The 23,044-nt window shown below is 48.7% G+C and overlaps 1 pseudogene; it reads left to right on the top strand.

The window, feature by feature from the left end:
- LOC123765469 (uncharacterized) overlaps positions 1–23,044 on the top strand; it is a 95,484-nt pseudogene that overhangs the window by 65,880 nt on the left and 6,560 nt on the right.

Consider the following 23,044-nt stretch of genomic DNA (forward strand, 5'->3'; position numbering starts at 1 on the left):
AAGTCCTCCTCATGTCCCTCCTACGCGCCGCTTCTTGAAAATTAATGTTTATTTTGTACAGAACAGAAACCTAATATATACATTGTGTTGAAAACGCCAGGTTTTCACTATACAAAATACGGATAGATCTATATACATATAGATCTGTGTGTGTGTAAATCACCAAAATTAACACTTGATGAAAAATGTGACGGTGTCAGACCACGGAGGAAGAATCGAAACAGGAATTTCCTTAAGTGCTTTCGTATTTAATAATAGACCATTTTGAAGATTTATTATTAAATACGAATGTACATGAGGAAATAACCGTTTCAATTCTTCCTTTGTGGTCTGACAGTTGTATAGATCTATCCATAGATCTATATGTACAATAGACTAGGTTTCTGTCATGTCTATTCATCTTGGTATTGTCCAATAATTGCACTTGGAACCCATTTTCTATCAGTAATAATTTTACTGTCAGTAATAATTTTCTATCAGTAAAATTTAAGGGGTAACTAAGACCATTAGTTTCAGTATGGGTGCGCGTAATGAAACCTGCATTGAAAACTTGCAAATCTGAATCCAATATCTACACAATTGTACCGGAAGGAGCTGTTGCTTCACAACATCATAGGTAATTACTCTAACACCCGGGGGGTAATTGCTTGGTGAGGCCTAAGACCAGGTGGCCAAATTCATGAAAGCACTTACGAACCTGTACATCTTTTCTCAATCTTTGGCGGCTTTGTTTACAGTTATTAAACAGTTAAAGACCTCCGAAGCACCAGGAGGCTGTCTATAACAATAACAGCAGTTAAATGGGACGTTATCATGCTTGTAAACTGTTTAATAAATGTCACCAACCGTCAAAGATTGAGGAAAGATGTACACGTTCGTTAGTCCTTTCGTGAATCTGGCCCCAGGTCAGTGCCAGCTTGCACCTGGCCGGCATCGGTTCAGCTTCCCTAATCCTTCTGTTTTTAAGTGATTTGCCTCGTTTTTGGGGGGAAGAGAACGGCAAACTAACACCCCCAGAGTGGCGGCCGTCTGGCTGAAAATCCCACCCTGGAGACCGTGCAGAAGGCAGTATGGTCCAGGCCTGAGCCGGCCTCAACACTTGGTTTGACGTCATACTCGCCTCCTGCACATTATATAATCCAATATTTTATCTAATTTTAGTTAGGTTACGCTAGGCTAGGCAAGGCTAAGCGAGGCTAAGCAAGGCTAGGCAAGGCTAAGTCTAGGTTGTATAGGATATGATAGGATTGGTTGGGGGGGGGGGGTTATAGTGTAGAAGTGATGTAGAGGGGGAATATATTTACTTTTTTCAAGCTATAGACTACTTGTAGGAGGAGGTGATGGCACGTCCACTTACTTCGAGGGTAACATCTTGTCTGAAGTGTGTGTGACGGCGTATGTCGCATACTTCCCCCCCCCCATTCTTGGCCCCATGTATCCACCCACCGCCAGCACCTCTTGGAATCATCCAGAATTTCCGCTAAAATCGAAACGACTCACGGCTACTTCAACTGATCATTTAATAAATCAATGCTGTAATATTCACCTAAGATGGCAAATTCATAATTTTGCTTCGGGAAGAAATAATTCTGTGATAACGGTTTAGATGTCGCCTAAATCAGATTTGAATTTCTTCCTGATACGGGTTTTAATTTCCTGTATTAGACCCAGCGATAAATTCGTACATATTTAGCAAAATAATTACACAAATTTGATAATTGTTGTAAACAGATTTGTCTTGGTGTAAAGGAAGGAATATGAATGATTATCGTACCCCCGGCGCCACCTCGCAGAGCCCGCCATAGGTTCATTTCTGAAAACGGAAGAGAAAATCGTATTTGGTGCGATAAATTGGTTGGCGGGTTGACCTGCGGAGACGCCAGTCAGTCCTCCAACTTTTGTTCCAACTTTTTGAACATTCGAAAACTTTGGAACATTCTCCTGTGTTCCGAACTTGGCTCCAGGAAGGTGTGTGTGTGTGTGTGTGTGTGTGTGTGTGTGTGTGTGTGTGTGTGTGTGTGTGTGTGTGTGTGTGTGTGTGTGTGTGTGTGTGTGTGTGTGTGTGTGTTCACCTAGTTGTGCTTGCGGGGGTTGAGCTCTGCTCTTTCGGCCCGCCTCTCAACTGTCAATCAACTGTAACTACTAATTTTTTTCCGCGCTGGCGTGTGCTCTCGGAAGTGGTTGAACTTGCCCTTGTGCACAGGTATGTATGTTGTGTGTGCTTGTTAAAGGCAGCAGTGGTCGGCCCCTTGCGTGCAGGCAAGCAGTCAACCTAAATTACACCCTCACCACCACCTCCTCCACATTCCTCTCCTCTGAACCCGACTCTTGAACCCAAGTTTATGGGCTTCGAACCCGGGCTTACAGATTAGGGAAAGTTGTCTTCAAGTTGCTGGAATCCGGATTTGGGTCAAAAGTTCCTAATATATCTGTGGTTAGTAAGGCAGCCTGTCACTGAAGTTTCAGAATATATACATTTCACTGGCCATTTGACTGGGCCACGAGAGTTGAAATAGAATGGAAGTTAAGAACTAGCGGCAATAAACAGTTTGAACAACAATTAAGAGAAACCGGTTGAGTAAGAACGAGGAAATATGGCAGAAGAGCCGAGGAGAACTCGACATGTACTATATTAGGCCTCAGATAGGTTAGGTTAGGTTAGGTTAGGTTAGGTTTTATTAGCAATATAAATACGAAACCTTTTCAGGTTTGTCCAAATTCAGTCGTTCGAAATTTTACTTTCTAATTGTGCATTACGTGTTGTGTACGATGGTGGACGTGGTTATCGCAAGTACAATACCAACAGGTGATGACCTGTCATGTCAACGGTAGTTACACGCGGGAAGAACAACGCTCAGTCTCTGAGGCTTCGCCAACACCTTTTCTCCTCTCTCCAATAACCTTCCATTACCCTCTCAACTATCCCCACATTCCTCTTCCAACCTCACTTTGTCAAGAATGAACATACATACACACACACACGCACACGCACACGCACGCACACGCACACACACACACACACACACACACACACACACACACACACACACACACACACACACCCACCCTTCCACCAGCTTCAGTCACCTCCCCTTTCAACTGCGTAAGTCCACCTCCGTCTTCTCTTCTCTCCCCTTTCTCCTTCTCCCCTTGTCTCCCTTTATTCCACTTTCTCTCATCCCCTCATTCCAGTTCTCATCTTCTCGCACAGTGTTTCCTCCAAACATTCTTCTTGACTTTCCTGCCTGCCCCTTCCTTAACACTGATCCCCTTCCCTTAATGTTTTACCCCCTCTCTCTTCCCTAATTTAATTTTCATTTCCTTCCACACTCCCATTCTCCTCTCTCTCTTTCTCTCTCTCTCTCTCTCTCTCTCTCTCTCTCTCTCTCTCTCTCTCTCTCTCTCTCTCTCTCTCTCTCTCTCTCTCTCTCTCTCTCTCTCTCTCTCTCTCTCTCTCTCACCCCCCCAATAGGAGCGAGGTCTTAGTGCCTAGTGTCAACTTAGTCATCCTCGTGTTAGCTAGTCTCTAGCTAACACGAGTGGCCTCGCTCGCTAGTCCGCGCCTCTCCACTTAACATGTGCCCTTAATGCGTGTTTCGTTTCTGGATGTCGAAAGCCGCATATAATTTAATATGTTTGAATGTAAAATGTTTACTATTCCGTTATTTCCAGGTGCCTCGTCTTCAGATATGGCTGAGTACGGACCAAACTGGCAAAGATCCTCCCCCGGTGGAAGACCAGGTCCTCAATAACACCAGGGAACCGCTGCCCAAGTGAGTACCAGGTCAGGCAGGGTCAGGTCACACCAAGGAACCGCTGCCCAAGTGAGTACCAGGTCAGGCAGGGTCAGGTCACACCAAGGAACCGCTGCCCAAGTGAGTACCAGGTCAGGCAGGGTCAGGTCATACCAAGGAACCGCTGCCCAAGTGAGTACCAGGTCAGATAGGGTCAGGTCACACCAAGGAACCGCTGCCCAAGTGAGTACCAGGTCAGGCAGGGTCAGGTCACACCAAGGAACCGCTGCCCAAGTGAGTACCAGGTCAGGTAGGGTCAGGTCACACCAAGGAACCGCTGCCTAAGTGAGTACCAGGTCAGGCAGGGTCAGGTCATACCAAGGAACCGCTGCCCAAGTGAGTACCAGGTCAGGTAGGGTCAGGTCACACCAAGGAACCGCTGCCCAAGTGAGTACCAGGTCAGGTAGGGTCAGGTCACACCAAGGAACCGCTGCCCAAGTGAGTACCAGGTCAGGCAGGGTCAGGTCACACCAAGGAACCGCTGCCCAAGTGAGTACCAGGTCAGGCAGGGTCAGGCAGGGTCAGGTCACACCAAGGAACCGCTGCCCAAGTGAGTACCAGGTCAGCCAGGGTTAGGCCTCCTCCTATTGCTAAAGATGGTTAACTACTCAGTTTTAAACGGAAGCGATTTGGCATTTATAGCTTTATGTACTCTTTATGTACTCTGTAAGAGATGTACTCTTTTTAAGTATACGAGATACATAAATTGTTATCCACACTTCCGTGGAAATACACACAACAGGTGTATAGAATGTTTGTTCCCCGGCGGTGTGGATGGTAATTTATAGGACGTGGACTAATTCCTCTGGATTTCAGTAGTATCCAGGATGCTGCTTCTGGAAACTTTCCTTTTTAAAGTCTACTCATAGCCCAGTCGATAGAGCTTCGGCCTCACACGCGTGGGGTCCGCGGTTCGAGACTCCTACAGCCCAGATGAATGGAATATAGAGATATACGTCTCAAAAATAACCCTAAGATGTTGATAGGCTTTTAATTTTCGAAGGCTTGGTATGTGGCGTCGAAAGTGGGAATAAGGAGAGTGGGGAGGAGAGAGGGGAGAGGGAGAGTGAGAGAGAAAGGAAGGAGAGTGGAGAGGCAGAGAGAGTGAGAGCTCCCAAGCGTGAATAGGCAACACGATTAAGAGATTAGCAGGAGAACAGAGGGATAACTGGAGGCGGGAATACTGAGCCCGGGGCTTGGTGACTCTCTCCACCACTATGGAGCCAGGGTCCAAGAGCTGAAGCTTGCATCTGCAGGCACAAATGGTTTTAAACACACCAGGCTGGTTCCAGAACAGAGGGGTTCGAGTACTATATGACTGAGGGAGATAGATCATTCTAAATCTTACAGCTGACGGGGAAAGGGACATGATAGTGGCGTAAAAGAAGATCCTAAGGGGTTATTGACAACTTTAAAAATGGCATGGGATGGTGAGTTCACTCAATTACTGACTTACTCGTAAAGTACTTTCTTCCTTTATTCCTTGATATCTCCATTCGTTCCTCGCTTTTTTACTCGTTTTCTGTCCTTCCCCAGTTCTCTCTTTCTCCGTGTCTCCCCCGCCTCTCTCTCTCTCTCTCTCTCTCTCTCTCTCTCTCTCTCTCTCTCTCTCTCTCTCTCTCTCTCTCTCTCTCTCTCTCTCTCTCTCTCTCTCTCTCTCTCTCTCTTCCTGTCCCTAAATACTACTCATTCAACCCATCTTTCTACTATTTTCTGTTGCTTTTCAAATTCTTTCCGTATCTCATTTTTTGCCCTTTGATCTTCCTGTAATTCCTCTTCTGTATATCGCCTTCGTTTCCTTTTCTGTCTCTCCCTCCTCCTCTCTACTCTACTCTCCATTCTTCACCCGTATCTCGCCCATTAGTAGTCCCCGACGAGCAAAACCACAAGGGCCGTGACGAGGATTCGAACCTCTCGGATCCTCTCGAATGTTGATTCGAACCCTCGTCAACGCCCCCTTGTGGATTTGTTCATTTGATGCATCACGCTATTCCTGTGTGTAGTTCCCCGATCCCTTGATTCAGCGAGTAATAGTCACAATTTGTGCCATTCCGGACAGTGTCATAAAAAGGGAAGATTTTTTGGCGTAGTTCAGCTCGCTCGGTGAATGATTACTGACGTTATTGCGCTTTTTGCTCTATTTTGGACCTTTTTTTGTTAGAATTTTTTGAAAATAGGTGTTCTAGTGTATTTGTTTATGCTTTTTATTTTGGGGGGGGTTGTTATTTAATTGCTTTTGTACTTTTGTTTCCTCCCTTCGTCTATTTGTTTGTTGGCTTTTGCGTGTACTGTATCTGCCTGTTTTCCTGTAATTGAGTGCTATTTTAATTAGCTTTTTTCAGTTGCTATCTTGGTTATTCTCCAGAAGTTTGTTCCTTTATTCAATGGCCTATATACTCCCAGATAGATTCCTTCACATCACACAGGTGTGTGTGTGTGTGTGGGGGGGGGGGGGAGGTATGTCTGGTGTGCAGCAAATGGTCACGAGGACAAACATGCGAATTGGGCAGTTGGCTCCTTGTTGAGTTGCCTGTGGGTGTAGGCTTGGAGGGAGCGGCCAGGAAGTTTGAAGAGGACAGTATCAAAACATCCAAACTCCATAAAAAATGACGATAGGTTTCCCAGGCGAATACGTGACAGATTTTGTTTCTGCATTTAATAAAGAGGTTAAAAGAAAAGCAAGTTTGAAGGATTTGGGGGAAATGGGAGAATGTAGTGCGTAAAGTTTTGACTCTTTTTGGAGTATTGGGTGTAAAGCAGAGGTCGACCAGGGGGGATTGGGGGGGGGTTGGGGGGGTCGTTAGAGGGGAGGACGGCCTTATAGTGAGGGGTGGTAGGGGGGAAGGGGGAAGCCGTGGAGGGGGTAAGAGATTCACTTCTTTATACTAGCGGATTGCTGACATAAAAAGTTAGAAATTAATTACAGGGCGGGAGATATCCCGCTTTGATTGTTAATGTCTGGAAATCCAATCATCGTATGTGCGCGCGTTTTTAAGAGGGGGAGGAGAGGGTGAAGGGGGGGGATGGGAGGGGGGGTACGCGACCCCCCCATGTAGGAAAGGGGGGGTGACGATAGTTCAACAAGCCCCTGGTCCCCTCCCCCCCTCCCCCAGGGTGGTCAGTGGGGTTAGTTATGGTTGGCGCCTCAAGCACCTTCTTTTTTTTTCTTGGGTTTTAATTTATTTTTCCCCCTCCCACTTTCCTTCGTAAATTTTGACTTCATAATAATTTTGTTTCTTGTCCAATGTGTTTTTTTTCTAGGCTTTATACTCGACCCATCTTGTCACCCGTTTTTGTCGCCTGACAGTCCCTTGTCACCCGTTTTTGTCGCCTGACAGACCTTTATTATCACCCGTTTTTGTCGCCTGACAGACCTTTATTATCACCCGTTTTTGTCACCTGTCAGTCCTTTATTATCACCCGTTTTTGTTGGACCCTTTCCTGTCACATTACTCTCCAGCCCCCTGCCCCCCCATCCTTCCCTGCCCTCCTTCCCTCACCCCCCCCCTCCCAACCCCCCTTCCCCCTCCCTGCCCCCTTCCCCTGGCCGCCAGCCCCTGACACCCTGCCTATGAACCCCTGCCATCACCCTCTCGTGTCGAGCCTTTCCCAAGTCAATACTAATGGATGTGAGGGTCATTTTGTAGCTTAGTCTTCTGCCATCATGTATTTAGAGACACACACACACACAGAGCTTGTGTGTGTGTGTGTATGTAATTACCTAAGTGTAGTTACAGGATGAGAGCTACGCTCGTGGTGTCCCGTCTTCCAGCACTCTTTGTCATATAACGCTTTGAAACTACTGACGGTCTTGGCCTCCACCACCTTCTCCACCACACCGTGTGTGTGTGTGTGTGTGTGTGTGTGTGTGTGTGTGTGTGTGTGTGTGTGTGTTCACCTAGTTGTGCTTGCGGGGGTTGAGCTCTGGCTCATTGGTCATGCCTCTCAACTGTCAATCAATTGATGTACAGGTTCCTGAGCCTACTGGGCTCTATCATATCTACATTTAAAACTGTGTATGGAGTCAGCCTCCACCACATCACTGCCTAATGCATTCCACTTGTTAACTACTGACACTGAAAAAGTGCTTTCTAACGTCCCTGTGGCTCATTTGGGTACTCTGTTTCCACCTGTGTCCCCTTGTTCGCGTCCCACCCGTGTTAAACAGTTTAACCTTATCTACCCTATAAATTCCTCTGAGAATTTTGTAGGTAGTGATCATGTCTCCCCTTACTCTTCTGTGTGTGTGTGGGTGGGTATTTGTGCCTATAGGATCGAGCTCTTAGGCAAAACTTTAGTTTAAATAGTTTTCTGACATTCCAAACTAGTAATGGCTTCATAAATAAATAGAAAAACAAAGCAGGTACTGGGGAAAAATGGCTGGAATACAAGAGCTATCGCTTGAGTGGCTGAACGTTGAAGCCAGTGCCGTATAGAGAGCTTTCTCCTGGGTGGGGGGGGGCGGGGGAATGTTTGCTTTCACTGAGTGAAAGTTTCTCTCGAGGGAGGCGCCGGGAAATGATTTTTCTGGTGGCAGTAAATGTTTAATGGGACCGGATGGGCAGGTTTTCCCCTCAGGGTACGGGAACTTTTGGAGTCTGGGGGAGGGGGAAAACGCTTTTTTCCCGGTGGGTATGATCTCTTACTGGGGGGAGTTTTATATCCGGGGGCACTAGTCAGGGTCCCGCTAGGAAGTACAAAGCATGTGTAGAAAGGTGTAGCTTCGAGTGAGGGGTTTAAACATTGTGGTCACTGCGAAGGTATACGCTTTAATGGCAGGGAGGGGGTGCCACTGGGCGGCAGGGGATGACAGGGACGGGGCTGCCACTGGGCGGCAGGGGATGGCAGGGAGGGGGTGCCACTGGGCGGCAGGGGATGGCAGGGGCAAGGGAAGAGGAGGGAGATAAAGATTGCTTTCTCTTAAGGTCGAAGACGACTGGGTCGCCCTCGGCCCTCGTCGCCTCTCCTAACTTGACACTGTCATCAACAAACGGCAATTACCTGTTTATTATTTTCGGTGATGTAATTGAGAACTAGGCACTTGGGGGGGGGGAGAGGGCCAGCCTCAGCGGCCCTGTCTGTGACAACCATTCTGGGTCAATCTTATCCTTGTAAGATCAATATTATTTACGACCCATATGATGCTCTCCAAATTTGTGGTCAACAATGGCCAGTCCCAGATTCATTGTTGACCATCTGTGTGCGGGCGGGTGGGCGCGTGTGTGTGTGGTGTAGAGTACGTATCCAGCGTGCTGTCCACTCAGCCACCAGCGCCCCAGTGTGTGTGTGGGTGGGGGGGGGGGGGGTAAAGGGGACCTGTAGAGTGAAGATAGTGTGATGGGCGGCATGTGAAGAGATAATGGCCAGAGCCTCGAGATATAGCCGCAAGCTGAAGCCATGAGACGTTATTGGTTCCTCTCATCCCCCCCCCTCCCACCCACTCACACCACCCCCCAACCCCACCCTCTCACACCCTCACCCTCTCCCACACATCTTCCCCCCGACACATCCAATTCCCCCTTCTCCCCCCCCCCCCTCTCTCTCTCTCTCTCTCTCAACCTTCTTTTAGTCCTGCTTCCACCCCCTCCTGCACCCCCCCACCTATACCGCCCCCACCTACACCACCCCTATTTTCACACCCCCACCTTCACCCCCCCCCCACCCCCACCAGGGGTGCAACTCATGGCTGCCAGTCATATCGCATGTGATTGGAAAATTAATTAACTGTTCCTTTAAATTGATACCAAACCGAGGGAGGTGTTGCAGGCTGTGGCGGCTCTGAGGCAACACACTGTTCCTCACCCCTGGCAGTTGCCAAGAGGCTGGGGGAGAGGTTGGGGGGAGAGCAAAGGGAAGAGGGAGGTTGGGGGAAGAGGGAGCTTGGGGGTGAGAGGGAGCTTGGGGGGGGGGGGGAGAGGGAGCTTGGGGGGGGAGAGGGAGCTTGGGGGGGAGAGGGGAGAGCAGGGGAAGGGAGGCTGGGGGGAGAGGTCTCCAACCCCACCAATAGGGAGAGCCATCTTCACTCCCCAACTGGCTGAGGGGAGTTTAATTAATTAGATACTTACAGGTGCGTGTAATTAGGGTTTGGTTATTATAATAGCTACCTGGGGTTAAAGGTTAATGAGCCTATGTAATTAAATTCTTTACCTCTCCTGCGGGGAAGTATTTGCCTGACCAGTCCTTCATTACTGTTAATAATCCCTTGATGGAATAATATTATTCTCTGTCTCTCTCTGTCTCTCTCTCTGTCTCTCTCTCTGTCTCTCTCTCTGTCTCTCTCTGTCTCTCTCTCTGTCTCTCTCTCTGTCTCTCTCTCTGTCTCTCTCTCTGTCTCTCTCTCTGTCTCTCTCTCTCTCTCTCTCTCTCTCTCTCTCTCTCTCTCTCTCTCTCTCTCTCTCTCTCTCTCTCTCTCTCTCTCTGTCTCTCTCTCTGTCTCTCTCTCTGTCTCTCTCTCTCTGTCTCTCTCTCTCTGTCTCTCTCTCTCTCTCTCTCTCTCTCTCTCTCTCTCTCTCTCTCTCTCTCTCTCTCTCTCTCTCTCTCTCTCTCTCTCTCTCTGTCTCTCTCTGTCTCTGTCTCTCTCTCTGTCTCTCTCTCTGTCTCTCTCTCTGTCTCTCTCTGTCTCTCTCTCTGTCTCTCTCTCTGTCTCTCTCTCTGTCTCTCTCTCTCTCTCCTTCCTTCCTTCCCCCGAAAAACAAAAAAACTGCGTAATACTTCACAAATCAGTTAGTATCTTTAAAGAATACTTTATTAAAAGTCCTTTGTCTCTCTTTCTTTTCCCTTCCTCCACTTCTGCTCTTCCCCCCCCCCCTACTGTTATATCTTCCTTCCTCCCCCTCTCCTCTTTACTTCTGTTTTCCCTCGTCTCTCTCCCTTCTCGCCCCCACTCCCCCAACAAGAGAGGATTGAGAGAGTATAGAAATGGTGCCCGACGCTGCAGACGTGGCTGTTTTTCCGGATTTCAAGTTGGCTTTTGATTTTATATAAGATTCACGGTGTTCACAGTGGTGTGTGTGTGTGTGTGTGTGTGTGTGTGTGTGTGTGTGTGTGTGTGTGTGTGTGTGTGTGTGTGTGTACTCACGTAGTTCTGCTTGTGGAGGTTGAGCTCAGGCACTTTGGTTCCGCCTCTCGAGTGTGTGTGGGGGGGGGGGTGAGATATAACCCAATATTATATTTTATTTTATAAGGCTGCTGGGGTTACATGCAGAAATTATAGTTATAATAACAACTGGCTTTATGTTCAATAATGAAGTCATTCATATATTCATTAGAATCGATTCAGCTTTTTATCCCATTAGCCTTAATGTATAAAAAGTATATCTAATGAAATTTTGAAAGAAATTAATGTATTGATATCTACTTGTACAATATCTTACCAGATGCATACTAATTGTGTGTGTTGACTCAGACTAATGGTTCATAAATTATAATATATCTCCACCACTATTCTCTCATGTCCTCTATTATATATATATATAAAGGTGTTTTATTATGTACTGCTTTGTCTTGTATGAGGGGGACAGTAACACTATTATTCCCCATATTTAGTTTATATAGCAAGATTGTATGGCAAGATTTCCAGGACTGTCACTAGTGTTGACACACGTCAGATTTTTTTTGTTGGCGCCGGCAACTGCAGCAATCTTTGCATTTTGCAACCTCATTACTGCAATGTAAACATGTACGCAAGGGTCTCTCTAGTCTCTCAAGAACAGAGAGAGAGATGTTGTTAAAGATTCGCTACCTGGAACAAAGTTCCAAGTAGCAGGGGCTATGGTGAGCCCGTAGTGAGAGAAAGAGATGCAATACCACTTGTTCAAAAGTGTCAGTAGCGTTGAGATATGAACATTCTGACCACCACCACAGCCGGCTCCCCCTCTCCCTCCCCCCCATTGCTACCTTCTATGACAGTTTCGAATTTGGTACGAAGTGTGGTATGGTGTTGGCCGCTGAAGGGTACAAATGACTGCACTCTATTGCTTCGAGCCCAGCCACTTAGGCTGTGGACGGTAGGGCGACGGTCTCGCTTCATGCAGGTCGGCGTTCAATCCCCGACCGTCCACAAGGGGTTGGGCACCATTCCTATCCATACCCCCCCCCCCCCCGTCCCAAATCCACATCCTGACCCCTTTCAAGTGCAATATAGTCGCAGTAGCTTGGCGCTTTCCCGTGATAATGCCCTCTCTTGCTCGGACTGTTACTGGCGCGCGGGAACCTACTCTAGGGGGCAGAGGGCGGTTTGGGTACGGTATTGTTGTCTCTTTCTGCGCCTCATCAGCTGATCTTGTAAACAAAGGTAAAGTATTTCTGATTTCGTAGAATGTACAGAATGCAATCTAATAATTGGCTGGTGTTTTGTTTCTTGTATTATTCTTATAATATTATTATTATTATTATCAATAACAGCACTACATTTGCCTGTATGTTAAGAGAAGCGAGACGGAATTCAAGTTTCTACAGCAAGTTACATATTGTGTACTTACCTGTAATTAAATATATGATGTAGCTATAAATGTGTGATTAACAATTCATTATACTAATGTTAGTTTAGTTTTGTTATATTCTTAGTGCGTTATTTGTTATTATTAGTCTCCCCTATTAAAGTAGTTAAGGGAGTATATATAGTCTTGGTGCTTTCAGTCTGTCTCTGTGACAGTCACCTGTCCGGTAATTTGGGTATCCGTACGACCGTTTGGCCTTGCGTACGTTCTTGGCCCGTTCTCCGACCGTTTGTGCGCGCGTAATCCTTTTCCATGAATCCCCTGGTCGGATTAATCCAAAGACGAACTCCTGAAGGATTCACCACTTCATTGGAGGATCTACAAAAGAAACTTGGATCGTTTCAACGTGGTTCAGCCCGTTCCCAACGTCTAGAAACGGTCGTACTAAAGTGCCCCCTTTATCCTAACCTACCAGAGGACCCAAAACAGAAAACGGGACAGTATGTCAATTTCGCCAGCCGCTACCATTTTCTAGCATGGCATTTTTGGGGGCCTTGGGTAAAGTATACACGTCAAAATGCGACGTGGCATTAGGAGGAGGAGTTGCATTGTTACCGGACCTCCTCCACCACACACTGGAGACAACTTAAGGGGCACTTAGGATAAACGATCCTTGTGTGTGTACCCACATTAGTATGTCCTGGTGGTATACAATTGTATTTCCCGCCAATTTATACACGAGGGGACCGGGGGAGGTTTATGTTCGTGTGTGTATGTGTATTTTTGTATGCATGTAAAATTTCGCGGACAAAATTGGGCGTGCGTAATTGATTGAATTAAATAGCTCTATCACCATAACAATATCATTGGCGGCCGGAATTGTATGTGGGTGTACTCGCCTAGGTGTGCTTGCGGAGGTTGAGCTCTGGCTCTTTGGTCCCGCCTTTCAACTGTCAATCGACTGGTGTACAGATTCTTAAGCCTACTGGGCTCTATCATATCTACATTTGAATCTGTGTATTGGAGTCTGCCTCCACCACATCACTGTGTAATGCATTCCATTTGTTAACTACTGACGTGCGTGCGTGCAACCCGCCCTCAGACCAAGTCCATTCCATCCATCGGTCGACCCCAAAGAAGCATTCATAGATTTTAATATGCTGTTCATTCAAAATAGGAGTTTCTCAAATATAAATTAATATTATTTAATATTACCATATTGTACATATTTAGGCATAGGTTAGGTTAGGTGTTTAGGTTCTGTTGGCGATTATTTGTATTTGTAGAACGTGGGTGAAGCATTTACAGCGTTGTGGCTCGAACAAAATTTGTCAGTGAAGCACTCGTTTTGGAAGTGTTCGAACGAAATCAGTTAAGTCGTCAGCCCGTCCTCCAAACAAAGACCCAAAAGTGATTCCATCCACCCGCCAAAGCCCCTGTTTATGAATGAAAAACGGTTTACACACGACTCAACTGATTTCGTTTGAACACTTCCGGAACAAGTGCTTCACTGACGACTTTTGTTCGAACCACAACGCTGTAAATGCTTCACCCACGTACTACAAATACAAATAATCGCCAACAGAACCTAAACACCTAACCTAACCTATGCCTATATATGCATAATATGCTAATATATTATAAAATGAATTTTGTGAAACTTCCCGTTTTGACTGAACAGCATATAAAAGTTTATGAATGCGTCTGTGGGGTCGACCGCTGGATATAATGGACTTGAGTCGAGGACGGGTTGCGAGTCGTGTGCAAACAGTTTTTCATTCATAAACGGGAGGTTTGCCGGGTGCATATAATGGACTTTGTGTATTTGTATGAAGGACGGGCTGCAGCGAGCAGCCCATTCAAGACGACATAAACAGGTTGCTGAGCTAGTCCAAGAAATGGCTGCTAGAGGTCAACACCGTCAAGTGTAAGGAAATAGGATTAGGAGCCAGGAGACCGAAAGGCCATTACATGAAGGGGGGGAACTACCTGCCTATAACGACTAGAGAAAGATACCTGGGAGTGGGCAGAACACAGAACCTACTGGAGACCTGGCCGGAGGCTCGGGGTGAGGAGGACTGGGGTGTAGTAACGTGGGTGTAAATGACTGTCAACAGTGAGGACAAGCGTCCTATAACAAGGTCAACATTGTCACGCCGTCTTCCAATAATCCGAACCTGCCTGATGGCGGCGGGCGTATCTCTCTCGAGTGAACAGTCTGGCTCCCACCTCGTCCCCTTGGCCCCCACCTCGTTCCCTGGCCCCCCACCTCGTCCCCTTGGCCCCCATCTCGTCCCCTGGCCCCCCACCTCGTCCACCCGTCCCCCAACTTGTCAGTGTGGCTTCCAGTAAAGCCCGGGGTCATTCGAAAGGAGCCAAAATAAGCCGCGGTTAGCGCAGTTTGTTTCTCTGTTTTATCTTGTGTGGTGAGCCACTGGGGCAAGTTGTACACCGCGGTGCCGAAATATATTTCGGCACCGCGGATATATTTCAGGATTAGTTTATTGTTCACGTCGACGGGTATGTAACCCCCCCCCCCCAACACAAACACAGACACACACAGACAGACAGACAGCGGCCAGGAAGCGTAAGGACGTCTCCCCTCCACCTGTGCTGTTATTGCCTATCTGTCTCCATCTTGCCGTCACTGTCTCATTTTCTCTATAATTTGTGGGCCTTCTTATTCCCACTGTTTACTGCACCTTCTCGTTCCCTCCCTCTGTATTCTTCAATATTAAAATTGGCTTCCTCTAATTTCACTTTTATTTGGCCAATTCCCCCTTACTAGGCCCGTCTCCCCTCCTCCGTAGACGGTGTGGGCGGCCATATTGACTGGTGTGGGGTACAAAGCAGTAATGTTGAGGCGGTAATATGGTCATGGGCAGCGTGGCCTTCACTCTATGGTTATCCTGCGGCTGGATGACCCTGGGGGTGTTCCGCCCTCCTCCAGCCTGCTGCTACGGCCGCGCCTTCCTCGTATAAATAGCCGAGCTGGCCCCATTCTGGCTCCAGGTGGTGATTACCTGCGTCCGGCCACCCTGATGGTGTGGCTCGAACCTCCCCGACGGTCACCAGGACGGTCGTGGGGGTGTATCAGAGGGCGCCACCTCCCCCGACGGTCACCAGGACGGTCGTGGGGGTGTATCAGAGGGCTCCACCTCCCCCGACGGTCACCAGGACGGTCGTGGGGGTGTATCAGAGGGCGCCACCTGCCCGACGGTCACCAGGACGGTCGTGGGGGTGTATCAGAGGGCGCCACCTCCCCCGACGGTCACCAGGACGGTCGTGGGGGTGTATCAGAGGGCGCCACCTCCCCCGACGGTCACCAGGACGGTCGTGGGGGTGTATCAGAGGGCGCCACCTCCCCCGACGGTCACCAGGACGGTCGTGGGGGTGTATCAGAGGGCGCCACCTCCCCCGACGGTCACCAGGACGGTCGTGGGGGTGTATCAGAGGGCGCCACCTCCCCCGACGGTCACCAGGACGGTCGTGGGGGTGTATCAGAGGGCGCCACCTCCCCCGACGGTCACCAGGACGGTCGTGGGGGTGTATCAGAGGGCGCCACCTCCCCCGACGGTCACCAGGACGGTCGTGGGGGTGTATCAGAGGGCGCCACCTCCCCCGACGGTCACCAGGACGGTCGTGGGGGTGTATCAGAGGGCGCCACCTCCCCCGACGGTCACCAGGACGGTCGTGGGGGTGTATCAGAGGGCGCCACCTCCCCCGACGGTCACCAGGACGGTCGTGGGGGTGTATCAGAGGGCGCCACCTCCCCCGACGGTCACCAGGACGGTCGTGGGGGTGTATCAGAGGGCGCCACCTCCCCCGACGGTCACCAGGACGGTCGTGGGGGTGTATCAGAGGGCGCCACCTCCCCCGACGGTCACCAGGACGGTCGTGGGGGTGTATCAGAGGGCGCCACCTCCCCCGACGGTCACCAGGACGGTCGTGGGGGGTGTATCAGAGGGCGCCACCTCCCCCGACGGTCACCAGGACGGTCGTGGGGGTGTATCAGAGGGCGCCACCTCCCCCGACGGTCACCAGGACGGTCGTGGGGGTGTATCAGAGGGCGCCACCTCCCCCGACGGTCACCAGGACGGTCGTGGGGGTGTATCAGAGGGCGCCACCTCCCCCGACGGTCACCAGGACGGTCGTGGGGGTGTATCAGAGGGCGCCATCTCCCCCGACGGTCACCAGGACGGTCGTGGGGGTGTATCAGAGGGCGCCACCTCCCCCGACGGTCACCAGGACGGTCGTGGGGGTATAATATATTATCGTCAACATTTCTAACAGCGGTTGTCGTATTCTAACTTGATAATAAAAAATGATCCAGTTGTCCAAAATAGTGAGTTAATGTACATTACTGCTGCCCCCCCCCGTAACTAGCTCGTCGTATTACCATTGCTATTTTAGCTTCATAATCAGTATAAATTCTTGAGAATTAGCCATTTCGTAATCTTGAAAAGTTTACTTCCCCCACCGTCTTGAATTATGATTCATAATGAGCGTCTACCTAGGGGACGAAGGGAACCCCCTTCCCCTAAACCCCCCTCCCTTAAACTGCTCCCCCCCCCCTAAACCCCTCCCACAGAAAACGGAGGATCTCTTTTTCTATGAATTTATGTTGGGTAATTATTATTATTTTCCGTCCCTCAATATAATTTGGTGTCTACGCAAATTAATGTGGCGAGGCTTCAGCTGAGCCCCCCCACATTAATCTCGCTCCCCCCCCCTACATTAATCGCACTCCCCCCTACATTAATCCCACTCTCCCCCACATTAATCCCACTCTCCCCCACATTAATCCCACTCCCCCAACATTAATCCCACTCCCCCCACATTAATCCCACTCCCCCACATTAATCCCACTCCCTATAACGTCCGTCATCACTCCTCCCACGCTATTCCCCCACCTTACCTTACCCTCCCCCCCCCCGGCCAACCCCATTACCTAATCCCCCAAAGACTGGCAGGAAATGAGGCCACACTAAGTGTATTGAAAAATGCTAATTATTTTTTTTAACAATTTTTAATATATTTTGTAATTTTTTTTTATTAAATCTTTATACACGCATCACACTGCCACCATTGTTGACCAGGCTGTTAGTGCTAGCATTATGTTGGCAATATTGGTAGCCAGGTGGCAACTGCCAACACCCCCTCCCCCTTCACCCCCCATCAATGGGAATAAACTTGCTTTTTATGTCTGTAGATCGACCTTAAACAATATTGGTCACTTGCGCGCACTTAATTCCCTCTCCGCCTGCCTCGCCGTCACCACCACCTACCACCACCTACCACCACCTGCCTCGCCTCCTCCTCCACCACCTGCCTCGGTTTCTCTTACAATTGCCTCAAATCAGAATGTCTGAAATTTGTTCAAATTAATTTTGTAAGGTTATTTAATTTCAGATTTTGCTAAATCGTGTTTAAAGTCATATTTGATCATGTTTCTTATTATCATGTCTTGCTTTACTAGTCTAAAGTCTTATTAAAGCTGCTTTTATATGAATTAGTATTTATCCGCTGCCATGTACAATTGTATTTTAAGAATATAAAATAAATATATATTGATCAAAGTTCTTTTGTGAGCCATGTGCGCTCTGGTGTGACCTTGGGGCTTCAGGGTGATTACGGTCTAGTTCTTGGGCCCCGCCTCTCGATAATCCGGTTCCGGGCACGATTAATCCTCCACGCTTTCTGGTGGTATTTTAAATCCAGCGATTGTGTCATCTTTGTCACCGTTCACTCCACTAGAACCTTACGTGTGTGTGTCTTATGTATCCGACTACCACGTGTCTTCCACACACTCTACTCCCCTCCTATATGCGATCTTCGCCCCCCCCCCTTCATCGGTAGGTCGTGATCATGTCTTCTCGGGTTCTCGTCTCTCCTAGTGCTGGGGTGGTGTCTCCTGAGCCAACCTGGAGAGGTCGGTGTGTGTGTCTTGGGGGGGGGGGGTCTGCTGGTGACGCGGGTTGTGATAAGTGTGGCAGGGTTATAGTACACGCTGGCAAGGTTGTGGTACACGCTACCAGGGTTGTGGTACACGCTACCAGGGTTGTGGTACACGCTACCAGGGTTGTGGTACACGCTACCAGGGTTGTGGTACACGCTACCAAGGTTGTGGTACACGCTACCAGGGTTGTGGTACACGCTACCAGGGTTGTGGTACACAGATCACACTTTCTCTTCCCTCTGGATATTTACACGGTATTGAATCTTCCTCTCTCCTCTCTCCAATCCCTTTTTCCCCTCTTCCTTTCTCCCTTTTATTCCTCTTGGTAAATATTAGCTATTATTGTTAGTTATAGTAATTGTGTTCCTGGAATATTCCCATCATTCCCGGCACCATTCCCGGGAATTCTAACACATTTACCCTCCAGGCTGCACCTGGACCAGCCGAGGGCCATCTACCGGAGTGCCAGCGAAGGTACCAAGTGGAAAATAGTGATTGATGGCTCTTCCCCTCCTCTGCCTCGTGATGGTGCTGCCGGTGGAAGGCATGGTGAGTATGGTGGTGATGGTGACGACTGTGCTGTGTGGTATGGTGAGTGTTGTGCAAGTTATGATGGAGGTCGAACAGTGGATGAGCGTAGTTAAAGTCGCACTGGATATTGTGATAGTGGTATGGTGTCGTGGCGGAGACTGAGTGTATTGAGGGTAGGGGTACAGTGTAGGGGTACAGTGTACGGGTACAGTGTAGGGGTACAGTGTAGGGGTACAGTGTACGGGTACAGTGTACGGGTACAGTGTAGGGGTACAGTGTAGGGGTACAGTGTACGGGTACAGTGTACGGGTACAGTGTAGTAGTAGGGTACTGTGGGCACAAACAGGCTTGCGGTAATTACGTGTCTACTTGGGGCCAGATTCACGAAGTAGTTACGCAAGTAATTACGAACATGTAAATCTTTCCTCAGTCTTTGACGGCTTTGGTTACATTTATTAAACAGTTTACAAGCATGAAAACTTGTCAATCAACTGTTGGTATTGTTATAAACAGCCTCTTGGTGCTTCGGAGCTCATTAACTGTTTAATAATTGTAAACAACGCCGCCAAAGATTGAGAAAAGATGTACAGGTTCGTAAGTGCTTGCGTAACTGCTTCGTGAATCTGGCCCGTTTTAGAGACTTGTTCACCTCCCGTAGCCTAGCCCGTGACCACCCTTCCCTGGTGACTGTCTGGTCTATTGGCACTGTTCTGTGTCGTTGGTGGCATTGTTAGATGGCCGTGTGGCACTGTGGGTGTTATGGGTTACATTGAGGTGGTTTGGTAGACTAGGATCTAATCACCCCCCTCCCCCACACTCTTAACTACTGCCTAAGGCGCTGTAACCACCCAACTACGCTTTCCAGACTGTCGTAACGAGCGGCCCAAGAGTCCGGTGGAGAAGCAGCCCACCTGGCCCATCACCTACCCTCACTTCCTGCACTCTCGACCCACACTCACCCACCAGGACAATATCCAGGTATGTTCCAGCTCCTGGGACCCACCTCCTGGCTCCTGGGGGGGGGCTCCCTGGCTCCTAGGGGACCCTATTGGCTCCTGGGGGGCCCTCTGGCTCTTGTGGGGGGCCCTCTAGCTCTTGTGGGGGCCCTCTGGCTCCTAGGGGGACCCTATTGGCTCTTGTGGGGGGGCCCCCTAGCTCTTGTGGGGGGGCCCCCTAGCTCTTATAGGGGGCCCCCTAGCTCTTGTGGGGGCCCCCTAGCTCTTGTAGGGCCCCCCCCTGGCTCCTGACAATCGACGGGGGGGGGGGGCCCTCACTAATTAGTCTTCTTCCCGGGTTGACTGTTTCGTCACTGGTGACGCAACTGCGTCATTACAGCTCACAATTGTAAACAAAGCAAAAATCTCTCTTTTTTTTAAAGTGGGAAAAACCCCAACTAATTTAATAGTGAAAGATTAATCAGTACATTTGTGGGATGAAATAATGACGACACTCGGGCCTCCGGTTCGTTTTGATCGATGGTAAATTGTAAAGTGAACGAAGTGTTGTGGAAGTGTTGTGCTCGGTAAGCTTTTTATTAGCCAGCTTTTGTTTTGGATGAGTGGTTGTTTAATTTGTTTAGGAATGCACGCGCGCTGATTGGTTAGCAGCGGCCTCCCGCCTGAACGGTGATTGGCTTGAAGCACCCCTTGGGTAAGGGGAGGTGATTGGCTTGAAGCACCCCTTGGGTAAGGGGAGGTGATTGGCTTGAAGCATCCCTCGGGTAAAGAGGTGATTGGCTTGAAGCACCCCTTGGGTAAGGGGAGGTGATTGGCTTGAAGCACCCCTTGGGTAAGGGGAGGTGATTGGCTTGAAGCACCCCTTGGGTAAGGGGAGGTGATTAGCTTGAAGCACCCCTTGGGTAAGGGGAGGTGATTGGCTTGAAGCACCCCTTGGGTAAGGGGAGGTGATTGGCTTGAAGCACCCCTTGGGTAAGGGGAGGTGATTGGCTTGAAGCACCCCTTGGGTAAGGGGAGGTGATTGGCTTGAAGCATCCCTTGGGTAAGGGGGAGATGATTGGCATGAAGCACCCCTCGGGTAAAGGGGTGATTGGCTTGAAGCGGCCCCTCATGAATGGCGATTGGTTGTAAGAATTGCCTTGCATGAGGTATGAGTGTAACTGGTACACTACGAACCTGTTGGTTGGCTGGACGCGCGCTCAGACACGCCACAGTGGCGTCACCGGCCGCCTCAAGTATGTCAACAGCTGCAATACTTTTCCTGAGCTCAGAAAGTGGTGGCTCCGGGGAGGGGCGGTTACTTTGTGGGCGGGACTGTATATGGTGGCTTAGTGGGGGAGGGTTGTGGGTGGCACTGGAGGTGGCGGCTCCGCTGAGGTAGCCATTGGGTGCAGGTATACAAAAGGCGTAGATGCTGAAGGCTCCGGTACACCTTTACCAGGCCTCCTAATCCATATTTAAATTTCTGTGATCGATGACATGAAGCAGAGCCTCGGCAGCGGTGTCACTCCTGCGCGTCACGGTCTACCTTTCCTCTGGTATTTCGGACTTGACCTTCACCACATGTAACATTAATGGGCTCTATTAAAGGCAGAGTTACGAGAGTTAATCTGAGTGATTCACGCGATCAGGATAAAGAGACAGACAGACAGACAGATGGACAGGGAACGCGCTTTCGACAATATTCTGTTAGAATGTTGGCGTGTGTTTAATGGTAAGCCTGGTGACAAGTGTTGGTGGAAAACAAGTTCTTTTGCATGCATTGTTTATGCAGCCAAATACTTTCCAATCATTTGTGGACCATTAATTTCGTTTAATAAAATATTGCTTGGACAACAGTGCAATTGATTACAGAGTAAACATGCATTTTAAGGGCGTCGTTGATTGTTCAATTGTGTAGGTCTTCGTGGCGCTATCACATAGATGCAAAAAAAATGGGTATATTATTTTATGATATTAAAGGGAGATACGCCGAGCCTTGCGTAAACACGTCAGCACTGCTCAGCGTACCACCTCAGCCCTGGGTCTGGGCTGGCTGGGGGACCTCTCCAATCAATTCCCAATTTCGTATTTCATGTCGCAACTCTACCGGCCGCAAAAGGACCTCGATGAAGCCGAATTCCTAGTTGCTTTAGAACATTCTTCCCTTAAACCTTCTCTGAGGCAGGAACTGTTGTCTAAAGTGACCCGCGGGTCCTCGGATGAAACTCTGGGGAAATGGGGCCCTCAGGTTTCACACCCTCGGTAGGCGACGAGGATTTTATATCTTGTCCCGAACCTATGCGAACTGCAGATGCTGTAAGACATGTTAACGATGTAACAAGGAAAGCTACTTTAGGCGTAATCTGATTTTTGCATGTAGTTTATATCGTTTCTTCAAGGATTAAAAGTAGTTTTTCTCTATCTTGCCCGCAGCTACAACAGTTGCAGCAGCAACAGCAGGTGCAGCAGCAGCAGCAGAGGAGCAGCGTGGAGGGGGAGAGACGGAGGGTAGAGCTACCCCGACAGGATGCTGTGGCCGAGGAGTTGGACGCTCGAGAGACCGACCCTCTCAGGGTAAGTTGGGGCCACCGCCTGGGATGTGTGCGGGCATGCAACCTGGATTTTCTTTGTGGAATATATGCTGTATATGGAATTTGCTGGTTGCAATTCATTTTCTTGTAATGAGCTCTGTTGGAGTGTGTGTGTGTGTGTGTGTGTGTGTGTGTGTGTGTGTGTGTGTGTGTGTGTGTGTGTGTGTGTGTGTGTGTGCACGCTATGCTGAGTGATGTGGTTACTGCATTGCGAGATGCACTTCCAAATTGCTGCACGTTTTAGTTGTGTTGAACTGTAATGTGCGTTTTGAATGTTGTATGTGAGAGAGTTGTGCTTCATGTGCCTTGTCGTGTGTTTTGAGCGCTGTGTACATCTGGGAGCTGTTTGTGTGATCTTTTGTGTTCTTTGTTATACGTTCAATCGTCTCTGTTCCTGTGGGTCGCTGCCTGAGCGTCTGGGTCCGAATCTGTACACCGTATTGCATACACTTTACGTATTACACATTACTATGTGGTGTTCTGTGCTCTCTCGTTAATATCTTTGTCTTTTCCCAACATTTGACAAACGAATAGGGGTACCATGTATATTTGTTGTTGTTATTGTTGTTATTATTATTATTATTATTATTATTATTATTATTATTATTATTATTATTATTATTATTATTATTATTATTATTATTATTAATAATAAGACCACATTTAGGTACATGTGCATTTGTGGAGCTGCCATAGACTGTATGAAGTACTCACCTAGTTGTGTTTACGGGGGTTGAGCTCTGGCTCTTTGGTCCCGCCTCTAATATGGACCACAGTGTGTCAAGAGGTAGCT

Source organism: Procambarus clarkii, chromosome 30 (genome assembly GCF_040958095.1).
Source record: "Procambarus clarkii isolate CNS0578487 chromosome 30, FALCON_Pclarkii_2.0, whole genome shotgun sequence".
Classification (NCBI taxonomy): domain Eukaryota; kingdom Metazoa; phylum Arthropoda; class Malacostraca; order Decapoda; family Cambaridae; genus Procambarus; species Procambarus clarkii.